Raw genomic sequence first — 8,271 nt, 5'->3', positions numbered from 1 at the left:
TTTCCTTGAAGGACTGCACCTCAGACTCACGAGGGGTGGGTTGCACCTTGTGAGGTGTCTCGCACTGGGCAATTTGTGATGAATTGCCCTTCATGGGATGACTCACGCTGGAGAAGAGAGCGTGAAGATTGTCTCCCATGAGAGGGACCCCACAATGGCCCTGGGGAAGAGCGAAGAGTCCTCCTCCGGTTGAAGAAGCGGTGGAACCAACGTCAGATGAACTGACCGTAAGCCCCATTCCCTGTCCCCGTGCGCCGCTCAGGGGGAGGAGATGGATAAATTGAGATTGATGTTGAGCCCGGGGAGAAGGGAGGGATGGGGGGAAGGTGTTTTACTTTTAAGATCTGTTTGTTTTTCTTGATTCTCGCTACTCTTGTCTGATTTGTTCTTTTAATAAAATTTCCCCAAAATTGAGTCTGTTTTACCCAGGACGGTAGATGTGGGTGATCTCCCTGTGCTTCTCTCAAATCATGGGACCTTTTATGTATTTTCTCCCCTGTTTGCCAGAGAAGGGAGGGTGAGAGCGCAGCTGTGTGGGCACCTGGCTGCCGGCCAGGGTCAAACCACGACAAGGGGATAAGTTTATCAAACCTCTGCAGTTCACTGTATGAGTCTCAGCTACCTTTCCTTCCTGGTGGCCTGATTTACACACACACGTAATTTGACTTAGAGCAGCTTCCCTCCACTTCTGCCAACGTTTGAAGTTTGCTTCTACATCATACCTGAAGAAGGACAGGTGTGTTTAGAAGTTTGCTTTGCTCAGGGCGCTGACCTCGGCTTGCCAGCATCTGTCAGCGTGCTCTGTCTGCACAAGCTGTGTCCCAGGTCACTGCCACCCCTCACGATGCGCTAACACAGAATAATCCACACAGACAGAAACAAGAGGGCAAGTTTTATTGCAGTAGCATGACAGCTATATGAACAGTTCAAGCATCAGCGTAACAACATTAATAGCCTCGTGCCGCTGGCACAGGAGAAAATAAACACTTTCACAGTAAGAAATAATTTATTAGGGAAAATGATAGGCTCAAGAATGAAATATGAGTGAATCATGTATGACACAGTACTTTCAGATCGGAGAAATGGAGTGGGGGGTGGTCCTTTTTATTAGTAGACGAATATTTTCCAAGAGCAGTTCAACACTGGACCGAAAAGTTATTTTTTAAAGTTTTATTTCACTCTCCCAATGTGCAGCATGGTTTCCAAAACTCTAAGAGAGCAAACAAATAAATATCCACTCTCAAACAGCTCCAAATGGACTACGTGGGTACTGTCACCAAGATGAGGAAGGGTGCAGTGTGTGCTTGCTGTTCCTATGTCCCACTGGACAGACAGGGGAGAGGTCTGGATCAGCTCTGCGGCCACAGCGCACTGGGCAAGGAGGGGAAACTGGCAGTGGGGTATTTTAATTAGCAAAGTGTTACGCCCTGAAGCTAGTGGAAAGAGAAAGTTTCGTCTCTTCTTAACTGATGACATTGGCGTGCCACCCTTTCCGTGATGTAACACGATATAATGCTATCTGTGATATAACCTAGTCTTAATAAATCGAAAAAAGGTAAGGGAAAAGGCAGGGTTAAAAAAAAAATCATTGATTTTAATCTGGAAGTCTTCCAAACAGGACATTAAAATGATGAGGAAAAATCCCTCCATTTTTATTAACCCCAATGCAGTACTGTTCAGTGCAAAAGGCCTGAAGAAGGCGGCCTTTGGTTGTGTTACGGCCTCTTCACATTACACAGCTCATCAGCTCTGTTGTCACAGCGTTTTCAGGCAATTGATTACCTGGTTAGGAAACACAACTTAATGAGTCATGAGCACCCGTGTTTGTTGTGAGTGGCACATGTTTGTTTAATCCACATGAGAAATTAAATTTAAAGCATCACTAGCCATTTCAAACTAGACAAACGTCAGAGAAAAACAAATAGCTTTATACATGTAACATTACACGCTGGCACCAAACCCTCCTCCTGTGTGAAAACCAAAAGGCAAACAAGGAGCAAGTGAATGCTTGTGCCCATAGAGGTTGCGTATGTTACCGGTAACTGCTAGCTGTGAAATTGAAAGCAAATATTTGCTCTCCTTAAAAAATGCTCGGATTCTAATAATTGCACAGTGCTATAAGCTTCAAGAGCTTCTTGATCGTTTATGGACACTGCCCCCCTGCTCACTGAGTGTTTACTGTGAGTGGGGTGAGGTTGCCAGCAATCCACTATCAGACACTCCCCTGATTAAACCCATAACATTTTCAAACAGAATTATGCAAGTGGAACAAGTTCTAATATACTGTATTTCCAATTCCCTAGTTCCCTGTTGCATGGGCTGCTGTTTTTGGGGGGTTTTTCTCACTGCAGGCAGAGGGCATGCCTCAAAGTCTCATTCCTCCTACATTGTGATCTGGATTTCTTAAAACCACGATAAAAATCTTGACATGTCCTATGCCAGGTGTGCTCCAAGTGTTAGGCAGTTTTATAGAATGATTCATAGAATCATAGAACCATAGAATGTGTTGGGCTGGAAGTGACCTTTAAAGGTCATCTAGTCCAACCCATCTGCAGTGAGCAGGGACATCCTTAACTAGATCAGGTTGCCCAGAGTCCCATTAAGCCTGACCTTGAATGTCTCCAGGGATGGAGCCTCCACCACTTCTCTGGGCAACCTGTGCCAGCGATTCACCACCCTCGTTGTAAAGAACTTTTCTAACATCTAATCTAAATCTACCCTGCTCTAGTTTAAAATCATTGCCCCTCATTCTGTCGCTACACACCCTTGTTTGGGGGAAGTTGTGGGACTGGATTTGTCCTGTTTCAGCTAAGAAGAGAGGAGGGGAGTCTCTGGCTGAGCTCAGCTACTTTCTGGCTGATGCCACTGGCAGATCTGCCACTCGATGCCAGGGTTTTTCTCACTTCACCTTTGCACTAAATCATAAACTTTAGTGGGGGAGAAAAAAGAGTGAAGAACCCAAGAAAAAATAGAGAATTGTTTCATTTACCTAGGATATAAGAACAAATGTGGTTTTATAATCCAGAGAGCACTTTATAATCCGGAGCTGCGCTTTTCACTGCAGGGTGCAGGGCAAGACCTGGTGCTCCCTCCAGGCTTTGATATAAAGTGTCTTTTCTCAGTCTTCCAGAGGTTTACATTACTTTCTCCTTCCCCTGTATTTTCAGGCAGCCTTCACCAAGTCTGGCAACGCTAGTCTCCATCATCCTGGCCCTGCCTCTGCCATCTCCAGTGTCCCCACTGAGGCTGCCTGGGACTCAGAAAAGGACCTGCTCTGATGAAGGGAAACAGCAGCACAGTGGGGACGCTTGAGCACCCAGTCTAGGAAGGAGACATGAAGAGGACAGACAAAAAATGATTTGTTCAGCGGTGAGAAGTCGAGTTCCAGACGCTTGTAGACAACTCATGTGGGTGGAAAAAGTTCGCACAGGCTTTGGGGCAGCAAAGCCACCTGTGCACCACCTGCCTGTTTCTGCCTCTGCACTGGCCCTCCTGGGAACTGATCTGGGCTCAGGTCTTAGCGGGGTGTTGTTCTTAACCTGGACTCATGCCCCAGCCTGACTCAAAGCAAAAGAGATGTTTATGCAACCCCAGCCTATGATGGAGGCGTGCTCCTCCCCAGGCTGCTCCTACCCCCTGGACCCTCGTAACTCCTAAGCAACTATTTACACCATTGCATCCTGGACTCCGCATTACGGACCCCAAATCTGGGAAAGTGCTTCAGCACTGGCTATGTTTTGTGTACCTGTCTGTCTTTGTGGAACTAACAGTCCACAGGGCTTCCAGTCAGCCCTAAATGGTGCCTGAGATTGCTGAAGTTGGGACTTCCAGCAGCTCCCCACACACCAGGAGTGAAGCAGCGCAATGGACTCTGCAAAGCCAGCACTATGACTCTTTCTGAAAACAGCATTTTGAGATGATGATCATTTAGAGATGCATCTACAACCTGAACCAGGTAGCATTTGCAACGAACATTAATATTTCAGAACACATTTACAAAAGGCACTTACTCCTTCCTTCTACAACTGCATTAAGCCGTGACAGTAATAGCAGAAACATATTGGGCCAGGCAGCTACAGGTACTCTGGTCCATAACAATATTTCCAATGTGACTTCAGTACTTGAGAGCACAGAATTTGCAGGATCAGGCTATGATTTGCTGCCAAGGCAAGGCTTTAGGGAAGACAGCATTTTTAAATGGCCATTTTGGACTAAGAACACTAACAAACTACAGTCAAGTTCATGCATCATATACAGTTCTGAACCCATTAGCAGGTTATTTTAAAATTCATTTATCATAAGAGATATAGTACACATCTGTGTAAATATTAGCTAAAATAATAGCAATATATATAAACTTATAGACCTTTTGCCTTCTGGTTTCCCAAAGCTTTATACACCTGACGTACTGGTGAAACATGTGTTGCACTCTGATCTTGTCAGATTTTTTTCTGCTATCCTTTACCTCACGACAATTTCTTTTAAACTAACTTTTAGACTTTTACAGGGATCTTAGAAATTTTATTGTGCTTCTCCTCTGACACAGCTTTGTTAAAATACTACCTGTTTTCTTCATCTTCTGATTCAGCAATGGGAAACAGATGGAAAAACAGGAGGGAATTGTAAGTGAGATAAAGCAGTGGGAATCAAAACTACTGAATCTGTTTTCTGGTGTGAAAAGCCCCTACCAATGTTTGCTATAAGAATGTACACAACTAGTTGTGTGCGTTGCTAAGTCAAAAGCATCTTCTGCCAACTCCCTTCTATCAGGAAAAGGCTGTAGCACAAGGAGGGTGGTGCTCGCTCAAATGTTCAACTTCTGGTCATGTGGAGCAGGTCCAGTAGGAAGCTCCTTCAACTTTCCAACTCCAAAGACGTCAGGTGGTGGCATGAAGGCAGACCTACCTCTATAGAGACATATACTGGTAATTAAAGCACATTAAGCCTTATGAGATGTCTTTTCTCTTGTAATATAGTGCTCCCATCATTCATACAACCACACGGAACTTTATGGTTATTGTACAAAGAGAGGAAAGCTGCTCTGGGAAAGGAAACTTGCAGGTGTTGTATCCAGCCAGAGTCTGTGAGCAGTCTCATTTTGCACCCAAAATCTACAGCACCAGGATCTGCACGGAAGACTCCTCTATCCTAATGAAATGCCACAGAAGGTCTTTTGCTTGTAGGATCTCCTCAAGGATATTAAGTGAAAGGATAGCTAACCTTGAGCTTGCTAATCTTGCTCCACCATTTGATGGGAATCCTGAACATGCAACGAATTTTCTCACTTTTCTTCCAAGTTTCCAGTTTGCAATGAGACAAAGAATACTTGTCTCTTGTAGCAAAATACTAGGAGATTATAAAGTGAAAACCACTGTGTAAGTTCTAAATACTTATCATAATGAATAATTCTTCAATATGATAGACTCCTCGCTTTGATCAAGTGCACTTATAAAAAAGAAACAGAGATGCTTTCTAAAGATAATTTCCCAAAGACTATCCTTGAAATTAGAAGATTCATATATGGAGTGTTTAACTAGATTTCAGGAATGCATGCCATATCTAGTTCTGTAATTAGGCAACAGAGCAGATCTAATCACTTCATTACTGTAATGACAGCTGCTATATGAAGCCCAAAACCAGAAAGAAAAATAGGTTACCGCGCAGGTACCTCGAAGTGTTTTTACGGCTCATAGAGCTTTATACTTTGACACTTTTGTCCAGTATTTGCCTTTTTTTTTTTTCCTGATTTGCAGTTTGAACTGAACAGCGTGTCAAGGGGTGCGACTGGCACTGACCAGCCAGGTGCTGCAACAGAGGCTCAGGGGCAGCAGCTGCACCAGCGGTGGTGGAGACTTCCCTATCTCGAGCAGATCAGGAAGTTTTACTATATACACAACATGAAGTTCCAGTTAGCTTAATTTTCTCAGTTTAATGCTTTTTCTACAGAACTTGACTCCTCCAGAAACACATTATTAAATGCATGCACACTTAATAACCACGGACCATGCACACACAGAGCATTGCTTTGGCCTACAGCGCCATCACAGTCTCCAGGGAAGGACTTTCATGGAACACATGATACCCAAAGCCTTCTAAATTATAGATTAAATTTTGCTTTCACTGATTTCATTTAGATGTAATGAAAATTGAATTTGTTTGCATTGCCTAGAAGCACAAAAGCTAATGTAAATACCAGAGGAACAATGAGATGGGTATCGGGCACCACAAGGCACCTGCTCCGTCTTACAGATGTGTTAACAATCTCAGTTTTTAAATAAGCTTACTGTTTCTGCTGTGTTTCAGCTCTACTTCCCAACATGCCCTTTGCATGTCAGTAGCTTTACTTTGGTTTATTCTTTTAAAAATTATTAACCATCGTGGTGTTCTTAAAGGGCTTCATTTTAATCTAGTCCTCTACACTTTACTATGAGTTTCTGAAGTGTAAAACTAATCTTTACTGGTTGGTTGTTTACTGTGGTGATTTAAAGGGTTAATCATTCTGAAAAGCTTATGTCATCCTACTAGATGGGAATTGTCAAAAATAAGAATCCACTACTTTTTTTTTTTTTTCAAATTCGCTCATTTCACGAACCCATGACTTCTCCAGGATACATCAGCATTACAATAACATAGCATCTATGTAGAGATATATACAGTCAGGTAAATGAGCATTCTGATTTCTGGAGTTACTGAGTTCCCTCAGCTACCATGGATTTAAGCAGCAGTGAGAGATGCTCAGCAGCTTTGAGTACTTCTGATTAATTATATGGATTTAGATATATAATATTTGGCACCCAAACTCTTAATTAAACTTTAATATTTTTCCTTTTACATATGTATCTTTTAATCTACCTTTTTTAAAAGAGAACAATTCAATTACTGGGCTAAGCACTAGCAGACTCAGAAAGATCAAGGTTTTATGGTTTACTCAGACCATAAAATTGGTCTATAGCACTACAAATTCACGGTAAGAAGCAACATCTTAAAAGTGATTAAACAACACAACAGAGCATTTTGTTACACATACTTTTAAAATGTGTTCAAATGAAGCTTTTACTATTACTACAGGCATCTACCATTCTTGCAGATCTCTCTGGTTTAGTCACTGCTATTTCCTTAGGCTCATGCAAAAAGCCTGAAACCTTCGTATACTAGTAAAATACTTTTTCTGACCAAAGAAAAGAGTTAGAGGAGATGACCTGAAGGTAAGGAGAAAAAAAGCACAACTACCTGGTTCGTTGCATGAACTTCTGGATCTAAAGAGGGAGACCAGAGAAGAACTTCTCCTATTAAACCAGAGTTAGTTATCGTAGTTGTATACCACACTTTGGCCAGGAAACTAACAAATGATAACATCTCATGATCACAGAGTCACAGACATGCGTGCAGGATTTCGCAGCCCTCAAAAACTGATTGTCTCAACATGCAGAGTTGGAGGCGGCTGAACACATGTTTAAACACAGTTGATGCTATCAGCGTTCACGAAATGTGTGACAAGTGTGGGCAGTTCTTTTCAGAGTATCGTGCAAGACCAGTCATGTACAGATCATACATTATGCATCGTAGTCAATGGTGTTTTTCCTTGCTCAGCTGCTAGGCAAAATATCTTTCTCAGCTAATGTCACAGAATCAATGTTGGGACCCTGCTAGCACCAGTAGGCTTTTCACATGGCAGTAGATTTCCAAGAAACCTTTATTTTTGCTTGATATCAAATCCTGGCATCGTAAGCTTGATAAACCATATATATTTGTTGAAAATTTGACTTTGTTTCCAAGAAGTTTCACCACCCTGGTAGAGCTCATTCACCTTAGTGGGCCCCATGGTAAGTTTGGGCTTGCACCACACTCAGCCTGAGCAGGCACCAGCACCTTGTTGCTCCTTGCAGCACATCTGCAACACATTTTGAGTGTAGCCTTGGTGAAGCCTTGGTGGGAAGAAGATTTCAGCCTGCTTCCTAAAGAGGACCAGTACTGCCCCCTCCTGCGAACAGCCCCGTCGCTGAGATACTGCCTTATCTAATCTAAGCTCTGGAGCTCTCTGCCGCAAACCGACACAAAGTCTTCCTTCCAAAAAACCAAAAACAAACACAAAAAGCCTCCAAAATCTATGCGAAGTTTAGTTTAAGTAGCACAAGATTTAAGTGTAGTACTGCAGTGCAAAAAATAGCCACTGCCTACACCCTGTGCTTTCTCATCACTCTCGGCCATTCTTGAAGGGCAGTCAGAGAATTCAAAGATGTTCAAGGTCGCCTTCTGGCAGTGAGCAGCTTC

The sequence above is a fragment of the Apaloderma vittatum genome, unplaced genomic scaffold (genome assembly GCF_000703405.1).
Source record: "Apaloderma vittatum isolate BGI_N311 unplaced genomic scaffold, ASM70340v1 scaffold311, whole genome shotgun sequence".
In the NCBI taxonomy this organism is placed as follows: Eukaryota; Metazoa; Chordata; class Aves; order Trogoniformes; family Trogonidae; genus Apaloderma; species Apaloderma vittatum.
Note: the sequence above shows the minus strand (reverse complement) of the source record.